The sequence below is a fragment of the Mesoplodon bidens genome (genome assembly GCF_964165515.1).
Source record: "Mesoplodon bidens genome assembly, contig: HAP1_SCAFFOLD_206, whole genome shotgun sequence".
NCBI lineage: Eukaryota > Metazoa > Chordata > Mammalia > Artiodactyla > Ziphiidae > Mesoplodon > Mesoplodon bidens.
The window spans coordinates 97,095-123,939 of NW_027672582.1; the positions used below are offsets into that span (position 1 = coordinate 97,095).

The following is a 26,845-nucleotide window of genomic DNA, read 5'->3' on the forward strand; positions in this document are numbered from 1 at the left end:
GTAGATTAACACCTGTTTTCACCAAAAATTTTCACTGAGTTCATTACTTTCTGTGCAACCCAGATTAGTTTTCTGCCTTTTTTTCTGTGCCGTATGTAGGTGTTCAATAGATTTATTTAATAAATGTATGAATGCATGAATGCATAGATGAATTTTTAAATGCTTCTTTTTGAGAAGGTAGAAGAAATGTGACACAGTAGAACAGATAAGAAAATAGTCCATGGAAAAAATGGCAAAGTCACATATGTGCCCAGGGCCAGCCTAAGAAGAATTGCGTTTTTTTTTTTAAGGGAAAATGTGTTGAATAGCTTATTTTAATTATTTTTAAAAGTTAAGTACAGGGACTTCCCTGGCGGTCCAGTGGTTAAGACTTCGCCTTCCAATGCAGGGGGTGTGTGTTCAATCCCTAGTCGGGGAGCTATGGTCCCACATGCCTCGCAGCCAAAATACCAAAACATAAAACTGAAGGAGTATTGTAACAAATTCAATAAAGACTTTAAAAAGTGGTCCACATCAAAAGAAAAGTTAAGTACAAAAATTTGCTGCTGATTTACATATTTAGCACCAATAAAATAATGTGAGATTAGCTGTACTAAAACAGAAGGTTGAGCTACATTCGCATTAAGTGACATTATATAGTCTAATTTTGTGGAAAACTTCTGAGATGGCTGATAAAAAGTAAGATGGTGAGTGACCTTTGAGCAGAAAAAGACAGAAAGAGAAATGGCCTTTTCTACATTCTATTGTGCCTCTAAGTAAAATGCTTGGTCATCTAGCTACAAAGCTATATGTCATTTGGCTTTAGGCACCTACTGTGATTTACCTTGTGAAGATCAGATTTTGCCATGGAGAGGATTTGTAAAAGTATCACACATTCCAGTACCATTGGCAACCACAGCTACCAAAAACGCTAATTTAACTTGATGAACCTAATGTCAGATGATAGTATCATTTCTTGTGGGTGTTTTCGGAAAAGGTGGGTAGGAAATGTATACAAGTGAATACTTTGTTGACTGAAATAACAATTCATCATTTTGAAAACATTAAATACATTAAAGTTGTTATAGCATCAGGCGTTAATATTTCACTGTACTTTAGACATTGCCTACAATCAACGTTTTCTGCCCTTTGAAACAGAATCATGCTTGTGGTATGCATTAATCCTATAAAAGATTAAACACTGAAAAGAAATTCAGCCTTTAAAGACAATTTGCTTTGATTTATTCAGTGGGTTCTTCCAAAAAGTTAATACCAAGAATTATTGCTTGTTGAATTGGAGTTACAAATTCTTTCAGGGTTACTTAGTATTTTCTTTAATATGAGTATCAAGGAAGGTAAAGCAAATTTACATATTTTTTAGGAAATACAGGCACATACTCATAAAACAAGAAACACGATGTTTTTATAGACTTTATTTTTTAGAAATGTTTTAATTTTACAGAAAAATTGAGAAGATAGTATAAAGTGTTTCCATATACACTATACCCATTTCCCTCTATGATGATCCACTTCTATTAGTATGTTATATTGTTACAATCAATTAACAAATATTGATACATTATCATTTATTATAGCCCATCCATTAGTCCAGTTCCTTAGTTTTTACCTAATGTCCTTTTTCTATTCCAGGATTTCATCCAAAACATCACATTACCTGTAGTTGCCATGTTTCCTTAGGCTCCTCTTGGGTTTGATAGCTTCTCATATTTTCCTTGGATGATCTTGACAATTTTGAGCAGTTAGTTTTTTGTAGGATGCCCACTACTAGAATTTGTTTTATGCATTTTTCATGATAATATTGGGATTATGTGTTTTGGGGAGGAAGACCATAGAGTAGAAGGGTCATTCTGTCAGATCACATCAAGTGTACAAAGTATCAATATGCATTATGAATGCTGAGGTCGACCTTGATCACCAGGCTGAGGTAGTGTTTTTCAGGTTTCTCCATCGTAAGATTACTGTTTTCCCATTTTCATGCTGTACTTTTTGGAAGGAAGTCAATATGCTCAGCCCACAACTAAGGAATAGGGAGTTATGCTTAAGATGGAGTACTACATAAACTATTTGGAATTCTATTGCACTGGAGATTTATCTATTCTCCTGCATTTCTTTATGTATCCAATTATTTATTTATATCAGAAGAACTCATGGATTTTTATTTTATACTTTGGGTTATAATCTAATTCTACTTCAGTAGAATTAGTTCCTCAAATTGCTCTAGTCCTGACCCTTGTGAACTCTTTTCAGTTGGCTCTTGTGCCACTCTGAGGTATCCCCATCCTGTATTTTTTTTTTTTTTGGAACTTCCTTCCTTTCTGACATTATAGGAAGGTCTTGTCTATAAATCTTGTATATTTACTGCCCTAGTCCTAGAATCAGCTATTTTTTCAAGGATAACTAGGTCTTTTTAGTGGAGAACGGTATTAGACAGCAGGATCTGGGTGTAGGGTGTGCTAATTGCTGCTCGGATGTCATTGCTTCTAGATCTTGTCAGCTGACAGAGCAAAGAGATAATATGTGTGTACAAGACCCATGTATAGGCACATATCTATAAGTATCTCTCTACATAACCATGTGTATTAAGGTAATATGAAGCAATATTAAGCTAAACATGAACGTATATTGATGTTTCCAACTTTAATCTGTTACCACATAGATCATCTTAGCCTCATCTCTTGCTTATCTTTAAATTTCAACTCCAGCAAAACACTTGGCTTTTAGAAGTATGAAAATCAAATTGTAGCAACTTTGGGAAGCCACATCATCTAGCAGAATAATTCTTAAAGGGCAAGGTGTATATCATCAAATTTTAACTTACAGTCAGCAGTACTTTTTAACATCAGTAGGCCTCCAGACCTCTGCTTCCAAGAAGATGAAGTAGCCCATTTCTCCCAGGTTCTCCCACTTAAAACTAAAACCCTGAACATAACAACAAACAAACATAGGAAGACGCTGAAAGGTGGAAATGAGAAGGCAGACTTAACTAGGGACTTTGGGACTTGAGGAATAACATGGTGATGAGTCCCCTGTGTTTCCTGTTGCTTCCCATACATCCTGGAGAGGGTATTACAGGAACCCCCAATCAATAACCACCAACAGAACAACAGACAAAAAAGCTTCAGAAAAAAACACAAAACCCTGTTCCCCCTAGCCAAAGTATGAGGAAAGGGGTTGCTAAAGACAGAAGACCATTTGGGCAATAATATACACACTACTCGAGCCAAGTGCCAGTGGAATATACACACTACTCGAGCCAAGTGCCAGTGGAATATTGCACCCATCCCCTATGTCCTGTCGTTTCAGTTGGGCCAAGGTAGGATTTGATCTTCCACACCACCCCACTCCTGCCCTCCAGAAGAGCCAGCGCTCTGATTCCCCACCAGGGTTGTTTCAGTGTGGTCCAGTGGTGAGCTGAGCCTCCACCCCTTTCCATTAGCAAACAGACTTTAAAAGGTGGTGCCTGGGCTTCCCTGGTGGCGCAGTGTTTTAGAATCTGCCTGCCAATGCAGAGGACACAGGTTCGAGCCCTGGTCTGGGAAGATCCCACATGCCACGGAGCAGCTGAGCCCATGAGCCACAGCCACTGAGCCTGCGCTCTGCAAGAAGAGAGGCCGAAACAGTGAGAGGCCCGCACACCATGATGAAGAGTGGCACGCGCTCGCCGCAACGAGAGAAAGCCCTTGCACACAAATGAAGACCCAACACAGCCAAATAAATAAATAAATTTACTTATTAAAAAAAAAAAAAGGTGGTGCCTGACAGGCTTGTAAACACTGGGCTGCCCTCACACAGTCGTGGGGTCCAATGGTGGGACATAGCGTCCATCTCTCCCTGACATCAATAAGAATAGGATGTTACAGGTTGGAGGGAGTAGGCACCCCACTAACCCCCAACACATGATGTCAGTGAGACCCAGTGGGGTGCTGAATCCCCATAACCATCCTGAGGCAGGGCTAGTTGGCAGTTCTCTTCCTCTTACCTTGGTGTCAGTGGGGCCAGCATGTAGCTGACCCTCTACCCACACCCGGCATCAACAAGAAGGAATGAAGTGGGAGGAAGGACAGCAAACACTTCACTTCTCCCCTCCCCTATGTCAAGAAATCTACTGGGGAGGGCTTCCCTGGTGGCGCGGTGGTTGAGAATCCGCCTGCCGATGCGGGGGACGCGGGTTCGTGCCCCGGTCCGGGAGGATCCCACATGCCGCGGAGCGGCTGGGCCCGTGAGCCATGGCCGCTGAGCCTGCGCGTCCGCAGCCTGTGCTCCACAATGGGAGAGGCCACAACAGTGAGAGGCCCGCGTACTGCCAAAAAAAAAATAAATAAATAAAAGAAATCTACTGGGGAGATGAACTTCCACTCCTACTAAAAGGCAACACAATGATACTAATGTTCCCACTTTTGGGGGGAAGGTGTCAGAAGGGCCAGTAGGATAGCTGCACTTCTACTTGATCTGTCTGCAGTGAGACAATGTAAGTGCCCACTTTTGCTGGGGTATCGTCAGTAGGGCCCAATGGAAATTTGTACGTAATCCCCCAGTCCTTATACTACGCCTCAAATAGGATGACTTCCTTCTAAAAAGTAATAATAAAATTAAATGGGTTACAGAGTCATATAATAACTCACAATGTTTAGAATACAATGGAAAAATACTTATGACACCAAGAACCAGGAAATCACAGAATAAATGAGAAAAGACAATAAACATACACCAACACTGAGATAAAACATCTATTGAAATGATCAGACAAGGATTTTAAATAAGCTGTCACATAAATGCTTCAATTAGCAATTATGTGTTCCTTGACAGAAATGGGAAAAATAGAAAATGTAAACAAAGAACTAGAAGCTATAACAATAAAAACAAATGAGAACAGTAGAACTAAAAAATACAACAATCAAAAAACTTTGCTCAAAAAAAAAAAAAAAAACTTTGCTCAAGAGTAGACTGGAGATTACAAAGCATAGAATCATGAACTTAGAAGAGATCAATACAATGTACCAAATGTACAGAGAAAAATAGACTGAGGGGTAAAGATGGGAGAAAGAACAGGATCTCAAGAACCTGTAAACAGTAACAAAAGCACTAACATTCATATCATCAAAGTTCCAGAATGAAAACAGAGGGCAAGTAGGACTGACAAAGTATTCAAAGAAATCATGGCTAAAAAGTTCCCAATTTTTTAGAACACATAAACACAAATTCAAGAATCTGAACAAACCCAAAGAGGAGAAACGCAAAGATATCCTTGCCAAGACGCGTTACAACGAAACTTCTGAAAAGTAGAGACAAAAAAAATCTCGAAAGTGGACAGGAAGAAACGATGCATTACTTATTGAGAAACACCAATTCCAATGACAGCATATTTCTTGTCTAAAACTTTTTGAAATAATGCAACATAGCTTTCACCATCCATGAATTTCTTGAATCATATTTATGTTTCTAAACTATTTCTTGTATCAGGTGTTCACTTTGTACCAAGTTCATTGTCCTAAAATGGCACATACCAAAGTATCAAGAGGTTCCCTTATTCCTGATAAGCTGTGATTGGATGAAGAAGACCTTGTTACCCTGCCTGTCTGATTTTTATTATAATCAGATGTTAATCTGTACCAGTCTCCATATTCAAAATTCACCTTCAAAATTATATGTTATTTACATGATGGTTGTCTTTATTTCATTTAGCTAGTATCATGACCTTATAAATGCAGTTTTGGTCATTTTCTACTAAAACCTCATATTTATCTGTGTGGAAAAACATCTCCTACTTGTTTGCCCTCTTATAAACTCTTCCTGTAATTTAATCCTCATGAGCTTTATTTCCCCTAATTGTAATTACTTAATATTTTGTAAAACATTTAAGAGATCACTGGTATGCTCTTTTTTTCAATCATCTATACATTTAAACAGTGTGTTGCAATAAGAAATAGTACTGGTAATCAGAAGACCAGAGTCCTAGTTTTACCCGTAAAAATGAACTATATGTGCATTTAAATAAGTTTTATATAAGGTTATATAAGGTTTATTCTGATTCTAAAATTGTTATGATTATTTAGAAAAGTATGTTTGAAATATGGCATTCTTCAAAACCAATAGAGGTTTGAAATCTATTAAAAATCTACAAAGAATTCAACTATTTCACCTTTTTCCCTGATTTGATATTAAACTGTAATCCTTCATCTTTCACTTACAGCATGCTGTAGCTGCTGTTGACACAAAGACAAAATATAATGTCTAAATATTGTGTACTTGTTTTTTAAATGAATACTTTTGTTTAAAATTGTCTTTTACATAGATTCTTGATTCCCTTTTCACAACTTTTCCATTCCCCATGCTACTGCAATCAATCACTCATGATAGAAAATTATTCTCTTTTCTGTTTGCTAAAGCTCTTTTTAAAATACCAAGTTTCAAATGATCATCAATTCAAGAAACTTTGGGAAATGAACCTCATCATTTTCAGAATGAATATTTTGTTTCACTGGCTACCAGGACACCATCCTCTCCTAGATTTCTCCCCTCCTCACTCACCATTCCTTGGCAGTCTCCCTTGGTGATGCCTCCCATCCCTCAATGTCTTTTAGAATGCCCTAAGGCTCATTCCTGGCCCCCTTCACTCTCCATCTACCTTAACTACTCATGAGTTTTAATCTAGTCCCATTACTTGAATGGGAAGATGACTTATGATTCCCCAATTCGTACTTCTAGCCCTAAGCACTCACCTAACCTCCAGACTCCTAAGTCCAATTTCCCACTAAATATCTCCAATCTATGCATAATAGACATTTCAAACTTAGCAAATAAAACTAAATATTTTGCTTTGATCCATCCATTGCACTCCCGTTTTTCCTGGCTCCATAACTCATCCAGTTGCTCAGGCCAAAAATGTTAGATTCATCCTTGAACTCTCACTTTCCCACAATTCCTGTGTCCAGTCCATCAGAAATTCTTGCCAGTCTAACTTGAAAATACATCCTGAATCCACCTACCTCTCACCTTACTCTTGCCGTCTTTACTTACTCCAAGCCATCATTGCTTGCCTCATCTAATGCAATAGGCAGCCTCTTCCACAACCTCCTTGCTTCCTCCCCTCTTGCCCCAATCCTTATAGTCTATAACCAATACAATAGCCAGAATAATCACAAAAAAAACATGAATCATATCACATTATTTCCCAAAACCTGTTCCCATCACTTTAGAATAAAAATTAAACTTTTTACCTGTCCCACATGCTTTATTCAGTATTTCTTCTGCCCTACTCTCCAAGCTCGTTTACTACTACTCTTCTCTCACACACACATCCAGATTTTCTTTCTGCAGTGGCTTTCCCAACATCAGGGCCTTTGCACTTGCTATTCCCTAAAACCTGGAAGGTTTAAAAAATCTGTAAGGTTCCTCCAAGCAAGATCTTAGAAGGTATTTACATTTCATTTTGTAGAGACATTTGGTAGAAGACATTTTTGCAAAAGATAGATACATTTTACTTTGGCGGCTATTCACACATCTGGCAATTTCCAAGTTGGTTAAATAACAAATGTGAATTGATGAAGCTAAAATAAAAGAACTGTTGTTGGTGAGACCTATGTGTTTTAAACCGTGAACTTTGAGGAATTGTAGACATGCAAACTCCACCATGGTTTCAGTGTTAATGTGTGAGAATTAGCTAAGGTATTTTCCAAATACTCATTACTCTCTAAAGAGCTTCTGAGCAGGAAATCAGAACAGGGCCTGTGGACCTGAATTTTATCTAGTACCACAGTTGATTCTGTTGCAGGTGGTTTTCAGTCAGCCCTTTGAGAGACACCAAGCTGGGGTATTTGCCCAGATATGATTACCAATGGTCATGCAAGTCACCAATGAGATACAATCGAGAATCAACAAATGACTGAAAAGAGTGACAAAAGAAGAAGAGGATCCAGTAAGGATCAGTAGAGACGCTATCCCAAGCACTCTTGGCTAGGAGTTTTACACATCCATTCATATAAATGGACGATAGTTAACAGCCAAATGGCACTGCACATTTTTTTAAGTTGCTGAGTATTAAAGTGTATGGCTAAGCATCATAAGTTTTGTTAAATTATATTTTGGTTGCTATAAAATTAGGTGTACATTGTGTGTCATAGATGTAGGGATACAGATGTGTAAATATATGTCATTGTTTCAGTTCTTCAGCTGATACTTCATAATGTCTTTGCAACTTCTAAATGAAGGGCCTCTTCAAATATTGTTTAGAAAGGAAAGATACCTGTTCATCCCTGTCCACCTCCCTTTCTTCATCCCCTTCCTTGTCCCTTCCCTTTTTTTTTTATATCTTTATTGCAGTATAACTGCTTTATAGTGTTGTGATCCCTTCCCTTCTTGAACAAATTAGTCCATTAAGTGAGGTAAAATAACCCTTTGTCAGCATGGGGGAGGTGGGCATTCAAGGAACCAAATGACTTGGCATTGGGTCTCAGAGTCTGAGAAAGGGGAGAGGATGTCTGCATAAGGGAGCCTGGAGTTGACTGCTGAAGTCTGATTCGTGTGAAAGGGCATCCACATGAGGAAGTGGCCTTGGCAACCACTGTGTACAGATTGTCCTAACCCGTGCCAGGTGGAGAAAATGTGTGGGTGGGAAAGTGGCAGCTACAAGAATTTACTTAAATACAGGAAGATTGATCAAATAATTAAGGATATTAAGAATATGGTAATCAGTGTTATTTTAATATCTGTGGAGGGAGTTAAAATATGAAAAGGGCAAAAACTAGAATGAAAGGGTGTTGAAAGGGAATGGAGGATGTTAATGTGAACACATGATTTTCAATATAGAGACATTATAGAAAAAACATAGACTATATGTATGCATATGTTTATGAATGTGTTTGTGAATATGTGTAAATGGTTATGAATATGTGTTTTCATATGTGTGTATGTATATATGTACATAAATCCCCTAGCTCTGCCTATTGAGAGTACCTGGGACCACTGCTTTCCAAGAGCAATGAATACACCTAGTGTCCAGATCTTGGTTTCTAAATACAGCTCTCCAACTGAAGGAACTAAAGGTCTTTGGAGAAATGGCTGATTCTAGAACCGCTACAGGGAAAATATAAGATGACCCTAGAACATATTGTTTCAAGAAGTAAGGGATCAGCCATAAAAAGAAGCGAAATTGAGTTATTTGTAGTGAGGTGGATGGACCTAGAGTCTGTCATACAGAGTGAAGTAAGTCAGAAAGAGAAAGACAAATACCGTATGCTAACACATATATATGGAATCTAAAAAAAAAAAAAATGTCATGAAGAACATAGGGGTAAGACGGGAATAAAGACACAGACCTACTAGAGAATGGACTTAAGGATATGGGGAGGGGGAAGGATAAGCTGTGACAAAGTGAGAGAGTGGCATGGACATATATACACTAGCAAACGTAAAATAGATAGCTAGTGGGAAGCAGCCGCATAGCACAGGGAGATCAGTTTGGTGCTTTGTGACCTAGAGGGGTGGGATTGGGATGGTGGGAAGGAGAGCGATGCAAGATGGAAGAGATATGAGGATACATGTATAACTGATTCACTTTGTTATAAAGCAGAAACTAACACACCATTGTAAAACAAGTATACTCCAATAAAGATGTTAAAAAAAAAAGAAGGGAGTTATCACAGAATAATTGGGAAACATCAAAGGATATAGAAGCCAAACTGAAGGGGTTTCCACTGGACAAATCTTGAACAATCTCAGCCTCAAAATAAATAATGGCAGAAATGTATTATACTCAATTGAATAAAATAGGAGTCTATGAGTTCATACTGATTTAAATAATTAAATTGAGTAAATTATGTTTGATGAGGAACAGGATATTTACATAATTACAAAGTGCCTTACCACAAAAATTATTAATAATGAAGGAGAAAAAAATAACTTTACAATGGAGAAGACTGGGTGATACACCTTAATCAAATGAGTCACATGATATTCCAGTAAGGTTACAGGTTAAAAGTTTGCCAAAATTGTTTGATAGGAAGCAGTGAGAAGAACAGAGCTTCACCACTGTGTTATTCCTGCCAACTACACATATCCTGAATAATCATCAGACAAATACAAACAGCTAAATCCTACAAAATAACTGATCCATATTCTTTAAAACTTTCTAGTTCATGAGATTCAAGGGAAGCCTGAGAAAATTTTCCAGATTAAAAAACTAAAGAGACAGGACAACTAGATGCAACATGTGACACTGGGCTGATCCTTTTATTATGAAGGACATGATGGGGATAATTGACAAAACTTGAAAGGGGTCTGAGGATTAGTAGCTCTGTGGTCATGTGTCAGTGTTAATTTCCTTATTTTCATGATTATATTTGGATATGTGTTTGTAGGAAATACTAGAGGATTTGGGGGAGACATTGCATTGTGTTAGCAACTACTCTCAAATGGTTTGGGAAATAAATTATTTTTATTGTCATTTCAAGCTTTCTTTAATTTTCGAGATTGTTAAAAGAAGGCAAAAAAAAGAGGAGTAACCCTCCTTTTCCTGGCGACTGCCATAGTTAGAAGCTCAGTTTACAATGGTGGTCAGTTTTTCAGTCTATTTGTGCTAATTTCTGTTACTAACAACATAGCATCTTACTTTCTATTTGAGGTTTTTGGATTTTTCTGAATTATGCTTTTGCTTTTTATTCTATCAAATGTCTATGAATTTGATAAAGTCCTCGGTATTAACACAAAATCAGTAAGATTCATAAAAATAAAAATAAGTTCTTGGAGAAATTTATAAATTTCTACCTGCATTCAAATTGGAGTAAGTTGGCAAGAAATTTATAAGGGGAAAATACTATAAGGAGCACTCCCATTCAGAAACTCAAAATGGTTGCACGTGTTTATCTTGTAAGAGGTCTGTGATGAAACAGCAGGATGAAGGCTATATGTCCAAACTTAAATGCAATCTTTTAAATCGCCTTTCGTGTCAGGCCATGTAAGAACTGGGCAATTCAAGAAGTAAATTAGAACAATTCTTATTTTCAATAATTTCTTAGGTCAACACTTAGAATAATGAAAGACTTATCTTTAACTCCAAGAAATCTGGACAGTTATTAAAGCAAATGTGTTGTCCTACTGGCCTACACCTGGTTACAAACAGCAGTACGACTTCAGAAAACCCTGGACACTGAGTGGGCTTTCTAACTATAGCTTTTTCTTTCTATGAAGGTGTTTTACAAGAATGCTATCTTTTGTGAAAATGTGGCCTTTAGAAAGGGTACACTAAGGTCTGTGACTTTTAGACCTAGAAAAGATTTGAAATATTTTCTTAGCCTGGGAATCCACATTTTAGAGGCATAGAAAGAGAAACCCAATGAAATTAAATATTTTGCCCACCATCAAATGGCAAACAAGTAATAACGACAGCACTCAAGCCTCTGTCTTCTAAATCCATTGAATGCAGCATAAATAGATTTCAATAACTGCTGATTTTCATTGTCCTCAACACTACATTTCTTCTGTGCCTTATCCCTCTTCTTTTAAGAGGGATGACAACATTATCTGCAAACTTTATCTATAACTATTTTTTTTAATTTTGCTGTTTTGTAAACTTTTTGTTTCTATGTTGAAAACGTGTAAGGACATTTACCTTCTTTCTTGAAACACCTTTGCCTGCATTTATCACATTTTATTGTTGAACTATCGTGTAGCAATAAGTACAAAAGCGCCTCTAGTAGAGGAGATAATATCAGAGGCAACAAGGCGTGTGTATGGGGGGGCGGGGTTAGAGTTGACATACCTTAAGGGAGATGAGGAGAGAGGGAAGAGAATAGAAAGTTTATTTATTTGAAAAAATAGGGCAAGTTAGAGAATTTTGGCTAAACTTAATACAATATAGCTTTCCTTAACTTAAATTCCGGGTTAACTTCCACTCTTTACATTGCCACAGACTAGGGAATAAACAAAGCAAAAAGATTTTTGGTACCACCATTTTGTGTTAATTTCATAAAGATTTCTACAAGACTTTTAAAAAATAAATTGAAAAACGAAAGTCTTGTCTTTAGCTTATTTTCCCTGCATGCTTGCACTTTAATAAGTTGATAAATGGCATTTAAACTCAATAGTTATGATTAATTCTGTCCCACAATTTTTAAAAGCACTGGGGATTGTGTGCGTGTGCATGTGCCCACCTTTACAACCAGTAAAATAAAGTTCTTGATCCAGAAATGATTATCACTTAGACTATTGAATAAAATCAGATATGATAGAGGGGCCAGCTGTTGGTAGGTTTAAAAGTCACCCTAGGTGATTAATTCATGCAGCAGTGTTGCACGTCTCTCTTTAGATGAAGCACTTAGAAGTAGAACCAAGCATGGATCTAATTTCATATCTGAGATGTGTTTTATTTAGAGTTCTTTGGCAAGTGCTTGCTCTATGTGTTTTTATAGTCTTTGGTTGTGCTATAAAAATGTCAAAATTATGAATTAACAGATATGCAAAAGTGAAATCCTAGAAGATAGGATAAACATGAAGTCCTCTAATTATCACTCAAATAAGTTTGGTTGACACAGAACTGGGAATCAGATAAAGACATTAATAATTCATAATGCTGAAGTTAAAATCTTCTAGTTACAGTACAAAAGAAATCCTAATTTGTACCACAAGGTAATGAATTCAGTACTTTTCATTTGTTAAACATTTGCTTATTACCCTGCACCGTGCATATAAAACTGTTCCCAAATTTGGAGGGCAAACAGGAAAAACAGACACTCTCTACCCTCAAGTTGTTTATACTGCAGTCAGTGAAATTTCTCTACTTTGAGATCTTTTAATTCCTCAGCTCATTGTAACATCTTCTTCAGATGAATTGTTTTTTATTTGTTAAAACCAATGTTTAGCACTTGAAATAGTTTCCTCAATGTTCCTGATAGTGAAATAGAGTCATCATGGTAATTTCCAATAATAATTATAGAGTTGATAGGAGAAATGCTCAAGATTGATAGTAAAGTGATTTCAATAATCTACAAAATGTCTTGAGGTTTCCCAGATAACAACTTGTCTCCCAGACAAAAATGCACTTATTATTTATCTTCCAAGCTTATAAAAATTTTTGTACTTTAATCATATAGAGATTTTACAACATCTTTTCATTCATATTTTAAGATATTTTGTTCAGTAGATTATCTCATTTAGAAACTATTGATTTATATATACATACTATGTAAATATTAGTATACATTTCCCAATGACTAGATTAGTGCTTTCTTAACTACTTAAATTTGTTTAATTCATATTGTTGTTCTTCAGCATTTCTTTTACTCACTGGAGCCTATCCTACTGACTTCAAAAAGCCTGAAAAATCTGAAAATCCCATTTAAAGTAACTGTATGGAAAATCTTTAAAATAACATATAATAATGGTAGAGAAGAAGTGTATTGAACATTGTGCTGAGATTATTCCATTAATAAAGAGATTAATCAATAATTCTAATATTCAGACATATAATCAAAATGAAAAACAATCATAATACTGAGCAATGACATTTTCAATAAAGGGAGATATTAAATATTGTATAGGAAACTAGAATCTGCAAAGCAGACAAGTTGGCAATGATTATACATATATTTAAAATATGTTGAAACAGTCATAGACAGTTTTTCTTTTTGGCTGAAAAGAGGCCTATTGAAGTGTTTAAGCACTACTTCAACTGGAAGAGATATTTAGACACTATACAGAAAACACGATTGCAGAAGAGCAGATATTAGCAGGTGTGTGAATGTGTATGTCTTTTTTGTGTGTGTGTGTGGTACGCGGGCTTCTCACTGCTGTGGCCTCTCCCGTTGCGAAGCACAGGCTCCGGATGCGCAGGCTCAGCGGCCATGGCGCACGGACCCAGCCGCTCCGCGGCATGTGGGATCTTCCCAAACCGGGGCACGAACCCGTGTCCCTTGCATCGGCAGGCGGACTCTCAACCACTGCGCCACCAGGGAAGCCCGTGTATGTCTTTAATTAATGTATTTTCATTCATTCAAAAAGGGAAGAATGCCAAATTTACTTTAAAGGTGGCATTGTGGTATGTTAAAGTTCCATTCTTAGACTTTTGCTGCTGTTGCTGTTCCTTTAGTATTCACCAAAGAGTACCGTCCTGTCATTTATCCAAGTTAGAAATCTAGGAGCAATCCTAGGATTCTCATTATAGGGTCCACTACCTTCATGCTCCCCCCTCAATAAGTAACACATTCTTGGCTCTCCTATATAGGAAAGCTCTCTCCAATGTACGCCTGCTCTGTCACTCTCCGGGTCCAGCATCTCTGCCTCAGCCTCCCATTGAAGTCACTTCTAGTTCATTCTGTGCAGGGCCATTTTTAAACCTTCCTCAGTCCTAGGCAATTGCCCTTTTAGAAGCTTTACCCTAAATGTTATCAAATGCATTAAAATGTGCCCAAGTCACATATCCAATATAATTTATAGATAACTATATGAAAGCTGAGTAACATTGCTGTTGTAGTAATATTAGTTGAAAATATTAATTACACAAGTTTTGATCTCCATTTTGCAGATTTGTTTTCATATTCTGGAGCCCTTTTTTTCAGGTTCCAAACAATTTTCTAAGTCCTTCTCAAACTCCTAGTCCCTAGTGAGTGTGCTTTTACTGTCACAGGGTTGAACAGCCCAGACAGCAAGATGTCTGAAGATGAAGACCATCACAGGGATGAGTAAATCAGATACGTGGAAGTTGGAATGCAAAGTGTTTGTAGAAAAAAATATACAAATCAAGGAAGAAATTGCAGTGTCAATTAATATGATGTATATCAGATGATAGTATTAAAAAGCCAGGTGAAAATAAAATAACTTAATAATGTACCTATTTGTCTGATTGTTTACTAGTGATATACTGCTCAGTGTAAGGTGAGAACCACAGATATTATCTTCTGGAAAAAAACCCTTTAAGCCCTAACAGTTTCAGTTTATAAATTTCCTCTCTAATAAATGAGGAATAAAATAATTTACAATAAATTAATTATTTCCTCTTCTGAAGGTACCAATACCACAAATTCAGTCAGAAGATGGATCAAGTTTTTCATACATTTCTCTCATTTCACATTTTTTAAATAAATGAGACTATATTTTGTCTAATGACTACCAGAACAACTATCTGGAAACTGTGACTTCATTATATGTGAGAGAGTATTTTAGGAGATACAGACGTATATTTAGATGGAGATATAAATACATAGCATATATACACAATATTTAATCAGACACAGGAAATGTCGGATAGCTCCAGAGTGGTACACCCTATGTTCTGAGCTGCTCCGAAATGCAGTTCCTTTTTTTTTTTTTTTTAACATCTTTATTGGAGTATACTTGCTTTACAGTGGTGTGTTAGTTTCTGCTTTATAACAAAGTGAATCAGTTATACATATACACATGTTCCCATATCACTTCCCTCTTGCGTCTCCCTCCCTCCCACCCTCCCTATCCCACCCCTCTAGGCGGTCACAAAGCACCCAGCTGATCTCCCTGTGCTATGTGGCTGCTTCCCACTAGCTATCTGTTCTAATGGGAGTTCTCTGGGCACAAAGGGCACTATTTTCTGTAATGAGATTAGAAGAAAGGATTTGCTAATAATTGCTTCTATAGCAACTAAAAATCTTGGAATCCCACCTTTCAGCATTTTGAAAATCTTAAAGGGGATGTTGTCAGTAACAAAAAAATTGAAGACTGATTATGTATTTAAATTAATGATTCTTTAAATTCATCTGCCCATTCATCTTTTAAATTGATTCATGCTTCTCAGAAAATAAAATATGCTAATCCGTATATCCTTTTTCCACTGCGTAGGGCAACTATATCTAAAAACAAAAATACTATCATTTTACTTTCCTTTACTATATTCCTCCACAACTTGTGTTGTACTTTCATATTTTCTTTTCATTCTGCTAGTGAGATATATATCCATATATGTATGTATACATATATGTTTATATACACATAATATTTAGATTTTAGATATTTGCATTATGCAGGGCAATCCATAAAATGGATAGATGCTTAATTTTAACACCATTGAATACAATTTTCATAATTTTATACTTTAATTATTTTTGGAAGCACAAACCAGAAAGGGTAAAGCAAACTTGAAATGGAAAAAGATGACCAAGCTGGCATTTTGCATTTCAGACTTTATATTTGGACTACTCAGTGGGACAGATTATAATAACAAAATTTTGCTTTCGCAGGGAGGTCAATCTTTGCTTCTGCATTGCCTCATCTCTTTTAATCCCATCCAGTTTATTTTTCATCTCAGAAACTATATTTTTCATCTCTAGGAACTCAATTTGGGTTATTTTTATATCCTCTGTATGTCTATTTAAGATGTTGACGCTTTCCTTTAAACTTTTTGAACCTATGAAAATTAGTTATAATAACTGTTTGAATGTCTTTGTTTACTGATTGTACCATTTTTCAGTCTGTTTTCATTAATTAATTTTTCTCCTTGTTATGGGTTATATTTTCCTTCGTCTTTGCATCCCTAGTAATTCTAGATTGCATGTCAGATATTGTGAATTTTACTTTACTGTTTGCAGGGCGTATTTGTATTTTTGTAAATATTTGTAACTTTGCTCAAAGAGGTAGTTAAGAAATAGTTTGATCATTTTGAGGCTTCCTTGTAAGCCTTATTAGGCTGCAAGTGAAACAATTTAGTCTAGGGCTAATTTGGTCCCACTACTAAGCCTATACCCATTGAATACTCTGTGTACTGAATACTCTAGTTGATGCTGCATGTATTAAATTATATCAAAACATATTTGTATAATCTTAAAGCAATAAATGCAACACATAAAAATATAAAAAATTTTAAAAATTAACTTTTATTAAATAAAACAAAAATGTTTTCTTCTAGTAATTGTAGTATTTTAACATATTTAAATACTGCATCCCTATGAAATTCATTTTGTTAATAAATATGAAAAGAGAATCCACCTTTATTTTTCACAGGTGACCAGGGACTTGTTCAAACACCAACATTTAACTGTATTACACAAAACATTATGCCACTGGTTTTTATGGGTTATCATTATAATTAACAGCTTTATACAACCGTTGTCTTGTGCTGTTTGTTGTTCAATGTCTAAAAGTATTGTTTAATATATATATATTTTTTTACTTTTAGCAGTTTAAGCCAGGAGAGTAAATCCAGTTCCTGTTACTCCATCCTGTCCAGAAGCACAGGTCTTAAGTGAAATTTAATACCAAAGGAACAGTTCCAAATTTTACAACGGATCTATCACTGGTTGTTAGCATATCTTCCCACACCCAAGACACCAAGATACCTTCTACTCACTGTTAAAGCTTTATGATGAGCAAAACTTCCACCACTGTGCTTCCTTAGCATGTGAGTATATTTTTAACTTACTGGTTATATATATTCTCTAATTATCCATTATTTTGTCCTTCTTTTTGATTAGATATTGATATCCACATTTTTTTTCTAATAGCTCACAGAAATTTCTCTCATTAACAACACCAATAGAAATAACAATAAAAATCGCCTTGGGGGACCAAATTTATATCACATTATCAAGTTTTTATTTTGCTCCCATAAAACTTCTGCAAAATACAACCACTGTCTATCATCAGTATCATTAGAACAAAACCAAGTCATTCTAATCTCAAAAGCACAATATTTTATTTAACTTAATAAATTTCACATTATAAAAATTTTCTCATAGCATCATCCTTAATTCCTCAGTATTCACTAATATTGGGGGATTATTCTTTCAGTTATTTGAGACTAAGGATGATTTTATTCATCTCTACAACCTGGTATATATATATGTACAATGTTTGTCAAAAGGTGGATATTCAAAAAAATTCTTGACTAAATTATGGTAATTCATGTGATCAGTTCTGCAGTTCTTAAAACTTTAAATTACTTGTTAATTCTAAGAGAAAGTCAGATAATTTTTAGAAGGATTTCCAAACCATGCTAAAGTGTCAGCCTTCATTTCCTTCTGTGAGGGAAACAGGAGAGAAATAGATGGTTTTAAAGTTCTCCAAGCTTCTGTGTCCTTTATACATCCACAATTTTAATCCTTATCATTTTCAAGATTTGCTAAATTATTTGAGATGATCCATTCTCTTATTAAAGTTACATATTTTATGTCACATACTGAGCATATGAACAAATAACTTACTGATAAATGACAATGCCCATAACATCAGGTTAATCTGATTTCCATGAAATGAGCTATAACTTCAAGAATATTAATTCATCTAATAAGGGTGATGATTTACATAATGTTGCCTAAAATATTTCTCTTGATTATTTAAGAGAGTTTTCCTAGGGGAAAATAGCTGGGAAGTCTATAGAAAAAAAAAAATAACAACCATGATTAATTTAATTCCAGTCTAAAGGACTCCATATATAATGTATTTGAGAAAACCAAGTCACTATTATAGATTCAGATAAACGGTTGTATATTTGAGATATTTTTAATGTAACCCAAATTATAAGAAATAGTTTTTTGGTATAGAAGCAACCACTCTTTTACCTAAAGGAAAATATAAAATCTGAGTTCATTGAAAATTTGCCTCATTGCCCTCTGTTAGTTTGTGCCTGCCCCATCCTTAGGGGCCCAGTTAAGGACTATTCTATCATCCATACATCAGAAGAGAATGTCTGTGTTCTATGTTGATAGTCAGTCTAAACAAATATTTATACAGTTGAGATCAGAGATATAAAATGTCAGTTCCAAATCCACCCATGATGGCACATATACCAGACAGATGACAAAGGTTATAAAGGCCTGTGAAATACTTGAATCATATTTTGCAACCCTTGAAAGAATTCAAGTTGGAGATTAGCAGAAACCAGGCTCAGTTCTGTCCATAATCCCCTTTATCTGTCTTCTAGCCAACAATATGAAAACCTGAAGCCAAGCTGACAAATAGAGTGTGAAGGGCCTTCTACTGCATTTAAGAAAAAACTGAGACTTGCTATAGGTAGAAATTATCTTTTCTATTACTATTATTGTTGATGTTGTTGTTATTCATAGAAATAATGAAAAAAGACCCCTAAATAACATTATTCTGCTGGATTCTTTACTATATGCAACACAATAAATTAACTCGCTTCATATTACACTGGGCATATAACATGAAAACATGTGCAGAGAACAGAAATCAGTATCTGTACAGACAAATGCCCCTGTGATAGAGAAATCTATTATTTTAAGTCCAGACAATTAGATCTATTAAGGTGTAAGAGTGTTTCAGTACAGTCCTGCTAAAAGTAAACCTTAAAAGTAAATCGGAAAAAAAAAAGGAAAACTGATGCCAGTTAGATACAAAATATAAGATTATGCTATGTATATGGGACAGGATAGAACTCTGAATGCACTCACATGTAGGGAAAGCAATATTAGTGACAAATCAACTAATGTCCTTATTGAGCATAGACGTTCCAAGAAGGGTGAAGAGTACTGTATATTAGATGTAAGACTCATAATATTCAAGTTAGTTGTAAAAGAAACAAGGTAAATGCTTTCAGTCAATAGGATAGGCTGAACTGATATTGAGAATCCTTTCTTGCAATCTGAACACACAGTTTGTTATACTTGTGTTTTCTTTTATATGTTGCTTTTACATGTAGCAACACATAAAAAGAAAATGAACAAGCTTACAAAAAATGGGGGGGGGATCGCCAGTCTCAGGATTTAAGGAGAAAAAACAAATTCAACATTAGAATAGTGAGGAGGAGTTGAAACCAAGAAATTCAAGGGGGCCCTGGAAATAATAAGCCTTGTTTTTGAGGGCTGGCTTTAAATATCTGTTGTCTTATCAGAAAACAGGTAGATGCTGTTGTCTTATCAGAAAACAGGTAGATGCTGGAAAACAATAGAATAATATCTTCAAAGTACTGAGCACATATAGCTGTCCAAATTAAAATTCTACACCTCATTTTAAAAAACTACTCAAGAACAAGAAGTAAAGAAATTTTCATTCATAGACAAAGAGGAATTACCACCCACAAACTGTAACAACAACAACAACAAAATGACTAAAGCAGTAGCAGCAGCTATTGGAATTGTCTGAAGGCATTAAAAAATATTCTGATGCCTGAAGCCAATACTTGGAGATTTTTTTTTTTTAACCAGTGATCTAGGCGGTGTTTCAATAATGGGAGCTTTAAAAAGTTCTCACATAATTCTCATGTGTTTTAGGCAAGATTGGAGACCATTGTACAAAGAATGTTCTTCAGTAAGAAAGAAAATAAGCATAATAAAAAGAAGTAGGAAGGTGCACTGAACAGTGACCAGCAAAGAAATTTGTAATGTTGGAATGAATCTGAATAACGGTTGAGTGTAAAAAATAATAGCCAATGGGGGTATGTACAAAGTAAAACTAAAACACTAGATAATATACTGAAATACTGGAGATCAGATTTAAAATTTGAGGGGTCCATGAACTGCTTAGGAGGAAGATGAGATAATTAGTTTTAGACTTTTTCAAGTTAGAAATATATGTCAAATTTTTCAGAAAACACTAATAATGAATACTTCATATATGATTCATAAAAAGGTAGACCATAAAAAGAGAATGAAAAATGTGTTTAAACGAAGTTAGTACCGGGAGGGATGAAACACGGAAAAATAAAGGAGAAATAGATCAATAATCACAATACATTTGATCACAGAGACAATAAAAATAAATTTAAAAATTCCAGTTTATGCTGCTTACAAAAGACATATATAAACTATTTTTAAGATGCAATGCAATACTTCACTCGAAATAATTAATTATATACATGATAAATGATTTTTAAGATTACATATTTGGCATGATGACACGTCTACAAATTTTTAAAACTCAAAGCAATCATGTGTTTTTCATGGATTCATTTGCATATAGTAAAAAGTTCAAGCATGGATTCAAAGTATTTATATTCAATTAATGATACCAGTTATCTAAGAAGAGGAAAAATGGGACTGAAATGAGAATAGAGAGGAGAGAAAAGAAATGTGTGTGTATCTGTGTGTTTGTGTGTGTGTGTGTGAACACACGTACAACAAATGTGTGCTTCTTTCACAGCATGATTCACTGTATTCCATCACAATATTAATAAGATTTCACACAATATGGACATCTCTGCAGAAATTAAAATTGTCCCATGCTTATGTGTATTGGGCAATGAGCTCACCTTACTATTTCCATCCATTCTTCAATTAAAATCTAGAAATGTGAATGGGCTGTTAGAATTTAGTTAGTGAGCCAATTATCTTTACAGAACATGCTAGTTATGCACAGCTTTTCCTTGGCTTAACTATGTTTTAAAATAGCAGGCATTCATTTTACGTCTTTAATTGATGGCTATCACACACAATTAGTTTGAAATTTCTTATCAATATGCTTGAAATATACTTGGTTGAATCATTGGAGTAATCTTTTTTGAACTTACCCAAAAGTATGTGTTTAGCCTTCCTAAACACAGTGGCACATTTCCAAGTACAAAGTAGTTGCATTAGAATTATTCCTAATATGAAGACATTCAATATTTGTGGCAACAAATTTTCTCTTGAAAACTTAGCTTCCAGATGGAGGAAAAATAAGGGTAGAAATGTATTTAAAGGCAAATTTGAAGATGAGAAATCAAAATTCACATTCCATAGTGAAAGAAAAAGGGTTAGTAATTACAGAGAGAAAGGCAAATACAATGCAAAAATTATTGGAACATATTTTGCTCAATTACAAACAAACTTACATGGTAAGTTGTAGCTTCCATTATTGCACCAATTTGTAGCATATTTTATTTTATTTTTTTTTTTTTTTTTTTTTTTTTTTTTTTTTCTTTTTGCGGTATGTGGGCCTCTCACTGCTGTGGCCTCTCCCGCTGCGGAGCACAGGCTCTGGACGCGCAGGCCCAGCGGCCATGGCTCACGGGCCCAGCCGCTCCGCGGCATGTGGGATCCTCCCAGACCGGGGCACGAACCCGTATCCCCTGCATCGGCAGGCGGACTCTCAACCACTGCGCCACCAGGGAGGCCCTGTAGCATATTTTAATATTTTCATTTTGAAAGGAAAATTTTAAAAAGTCATCTATTGTTGTTTTAGAAAGTATCTAGAGTGGTTGAAGTGAAATAACTTTCAGAAAATGTGTTAAAATGGGGCTACAAAAGACTTAGGAGGACATAAGCTTGGTTCTTATTATGGACAGTTTGCAGATCAGCCATGGGGATACACATTATTTCCAATTTAAAATGAATGATGATTCTATACACATATATATGCATCTTATCATATTGATTATAAACCAAGTAAAATCTCATGAAATCTAAGTATGTTTGAAAAACTTAAACCTATTTTTATGTTTTTCCAAACACTAGAAAATGAAAGCAATTTCTGTTGTTTGTCATTTTCTTTTGGACTCTCTTGGCTTCCTGAAAATGATTATGTCAAGATATTGGAGAAATATTCATAGGAAGCAACAGAGGCCATGAGAATAGAGACCTACACTGCTTCCTCATTAGAAAAAATAAAATAAAAATTCCTGTCTATCCATTTCAAATTACACTCAGGGATGCTTATAATATAGAATTTGAAAGTTGAATACATACTAGTTGTCAAGTAGTCAGCCCCGTTGATTATTCATGCATTCCCTCCTAAGTATGTTGTTCTTAGAATTCAGAGGGGTCCTTTAATCACACCCCCCATCTTGACCACTCACATCTCCAGATTTTCCTACTTCACGGCATATTGGTGTTTAACTTATTAAACAAATATTTGTTGAACAATTACTATGCATGCTAAGCAAAGGGGATCAAAGATGAATGAATATTCATTTGTCTTTAAGGAGACACAGTCTACTGGAGAGAGGCAGAACTGTGAACAGATGACTGCATAAAGAGGCAAAGTCAAGTCTTATTTATTCAGAGGAAGAAGTCCCCGTGATCAAGCAACAAGTAAAATCATTTCAGTGTGCAAGACGTGGATTTGTGATTGAAAATGCACAAGCATATTTATTATCCATCATAGATGATCACCTATTATAATCAGGGAGATTTCTTAATGGCACAGCATCTAGAGGAGGACGTCATGCATGAACCTGTCATATTCAGAAAGTAAGGAAGTGGCACAGTGGGAACAATTCAGGAAAGTAAATAAACATGACAGTAGGTTTTAAATCTACTTTACCTGTTCTTACTATTACTAATCTATTTGGGCAAGTGGTAGTTTTCATTGATGTTAGCATTTTTTCATCCACGACTTGAAATCAGACATTAAATATTAATATTATAAAAATATTACAAATGGAATTCATTCACAAATTTATAAAAATAGATCAGCACCAGAGACCTATTTATTGGAAACAGAGTAGGTAGAACAATGAAACTCATTTATAGTTCCTCCTCAACCAAAGTGGACAGAAGTTTTATATGTAGAGGTCAATCCTGGGACAGAGGCTATTTAATATTTTCATCAAGTCTAGGATCATAGAAAAGCATGTGGATTTAGTCATTTACAGTTCTCTTTAGTTGATAAGACTGATTAATACTTTGTCAAGATCAAAATTCAACATGACCGTAATATGACCTTGACAAATTGGAGAAGTGGTTTAAAACAATGCAATTTAATAAGTCTAAGGGTCAGGTATGGGCTTTAGAGGGATTGGGAAGGAAATGGAAATTATAATAATGTAGGTGATACCATGCCAGTGAGAATGCATTTGTGTGTGTAATATAATATGTAACAAATAATATTGAGTATGACTTGAGTCAAGAATATAGCAATAGCTTTTATTTTTTTCTCTCTCTCACCATGGCATAGTGCTTACTCACTCACAAATATTTCTAATACATTTCCTCAAAATTTCATCATTAAATCCTGTATCCCTGCTGATAAAAGTAATTCTAAGATATATAAATGAAGAGAAGGGTATAAAGGTACAAATAAGTGGGTGAATATTCATGAAATTACTTTGTATTGTGCTTTACAAATACGATTTATGCATTTATCTTGTTACTAACACATTCATTCATTCATTCATTCAGCAATCATTACATATTTATAGAACTTCTACTAGGTCCCAGGCACTGCATTAGGTGCTGGTAATACAAGGTGTGGAAAAGCAAGCATTGTCCATATTTCTTAGAGCCTGCAGTCTAAAGAAGAATTACTAATTGTAGTAAATATAGACAGGGTACTGTGAGCCATGGAACAGGGAGCCTTTCTCACCTGGAAGGATGAGGAAAGGCATCCCTTGTGAAATGTCTTCTTAACTGAAGTATGACGTAGGTAGCCTAAGGGGACAAGGGAGTAAAGGAGTAAGTATTTCTTGCAAAGGGGAAAGCAAGTGTTAAGAATTTGAGCTTCAAAAAAGGAATGCTTCACGTTGATATTACAGTCTCAACAAATACAATTAAATTTCTGGTTGTTAATACATTGCATAAAAGTGGAGGAGTGGATTTCTGCCCAAATTAGGGCATATAGTTAGGATTAGAAATGTGCTCTGTGATATCAGTGACTTTAACATTGCAGTGAGACTGGGAGAAAAAACGTACAAAGAGGCTGTCCTCTGGACCCAATGGCACTGATGTACATCAAGGCTTTTGCTGAAGTAGAAAACCTGCTATTGATATTGAGATGCTCTTGAATGAAACAATGACTTCAAATAAGAGTTCCAAACTGAAACTCAGAAAGACCACCAATCTGACATGACTTAAATTTGAACTGCTTCTCAGATAGGCAATTCATACTTTGGGGTAAATGGAAACTGGGCTTGGTTTCACTCATGATATCAATGACATTTTGCTATTAAATTTGGTTTAATACTTTCATTTTACAAATCCCTAACTTCAGAAACTCTCTAAGGGAAAGTAAGGGGAAAAGGATAGGACTAACTTGTTTAGTTACATTACCTTGAATTTTACATTTAAATTGAGCTGCGCTATCTCCACCAATGCTTGACTAGAAGCCTGCACAGTGAGTAGTTGTAATGGAGGAGATTGGCTCATTTTAATGGCCACATCTGATGGATCTCAAAGAAATTCAGGTAAAACAACTCTCTGCATAGTTCATAGTCAATTATTTATACTTACAGAAAAATGCCAAAGCCTAGAAAACTTTAAATGGTGGATAATCGGCAACATTCACATTTTTCCTTGAGGTTTTCAGGATCGTACAAACACATTTAGGCTTTGAAAGACACGTTTTGGAACTTTACTGGAGGTATTCTAAGAAATACCTTCATGTTAAAACAATCTCCAAATATTTTAGGAATAACTAGTATCTCTCCGTAAATAATTCATGCCTTAATTAATTATTATCATTGTTAGAAATTAATACTGAAGTATTTCAGAAAAAGATGACATATTAAGAATGTGACACTGCTTCCATGTCATATAAGAGCATGAGGATATCTCTATTATGAAACTTACTGCATTTTGCTACAACATTTTTGTCTATCTTCTCTTCCAGATTACAAGCTTCTTAAAAAATAGACTGTGCACAGATCTAACTTTCTGGCCTACATTTGCAGCACTGGAGACTACTATTGAAATATTAATTCAAAGGATATTTTAGAAAACATTATAGACAGAACTCTACCATAAAAGAGCATATATAAATATAGCATATTTTCTGATGTTATTGAATCATCTTAAATATTGGTTAATGCAAATTTCAATCTCTAAGGCACTTCTACAACATACCTGAAAAATGATCGTCATCTTGTACTTGAATGTCCTCACTGAGAAAGAAATTGCCAACTCAAAATCAGTTTGTTTCATTTTTAGGAAGCTCGAATTGTTAGAAAACGCACTCTTAAAATAAGTTAAAATCTCTCTTCCTCAACTTCTATGCATTTTCTTGGTTTTTAAATTAGGGGCAACTTGATCTTTTTTTGATTTGACAGCTCTAACATAGCTAAAGCTGGCGTTCAGGTCCTTTGCCCACTTACCTACTCTTCATAATGATTTTATTAAAAGAAATATATTGTGGTATAATATAAAAAATATACTAACTTGAATGTCCACTTTAATGAATTTTGACAAATGTAAATATTTTGTAACTCTGTTTCCATCAAGGTAGACAATTTTCCTATTACCCCCCTTTGCAGTTTTCCCTTTCCTCTTTGCAGTCACTCTCTACTCCATATTTGATACAGGCAACTGCTGATATGTTTTCTGTCGCCATAGATTCATTTTTCCTTTTCTAGAAAGTCATATAAACAGAAACATAAAGTACATACTCTTGTGTGTCTAGCTTTTTTCTCAGCATAGTGTTTCTGAGATTCATCCTTGTTGCATTCCTCATAATTCTATCCTTCTACTGCTGTATGATATGACATTGTATGGATAGACCACAACTGGTTCACCCATATAAATCTTGTTGGAGATTTTCTGATGATGGCCATTCTGACCGGTGTGAGGTGATACCTCAATGTAGTTTTGATTTGCATTTCTCTAATGATTAGTGATGTTGAGCATCCTTTCATGTGTTTGCTGGCAATCTGTATATCTTCTTTGGAGAAATGTCCATTTAGGTCTTTTGCCCATTTTTAGATTGGGTTGTTTGTTTCTTTGATATTGAGCTGCATGAGCTGCTTCTAAATTTGGGAGATAAATCCTTTGTCAGTTGCTTCATTTGCAAATATTTTCTCCCATTCTGAGGGTTGTCTTTTCGTCTTGTTTATGGTTTCCTTTGCTGTGCAAAAGCTTTTAAGTTTCATTAGGTCGCATTTGTTTATTTTTGTTTTTATTTCTCTAGGAGGTGGGTCCGAAAGGATCTTGCTGTGATTTATGTCATAGAGTGTTCTGCATATGTTTTCCTCTAGGAGTTTGATAGTGTCTGGCTTTACATTTAGGACTTTAATCCATTTTGAGTT

The 26,845-nt window shown here is 35.3% G+C and overlaps 1 long non-coding RNA gene across 1 annotated transcript in view; it reads left to right on the forward strand.

Moving 5' to 3' along the window:
* Nucleotides 1–23,368, forward strand: part of LOC308609962 — a 36,330-nt gene extending 12,962 nt beyond the window's left edge. Inside the window, exons 2-3 of the long non-coding RNA XR_014014376.1 lie at nucleotides 17,135–17,356; nucleotides 22,814–23,368. This is a non-coding gene — a long non-coding RNA (uncharacterized lncRNA). The remainder of the gene's footprint in view (nucleotides 1–17,134; nucleotides 17,357–22,813) is intronic.
* The last annotated feature ends 3,477 nt before the right edge of the window (nucleotides 23,369–26,845 follow it).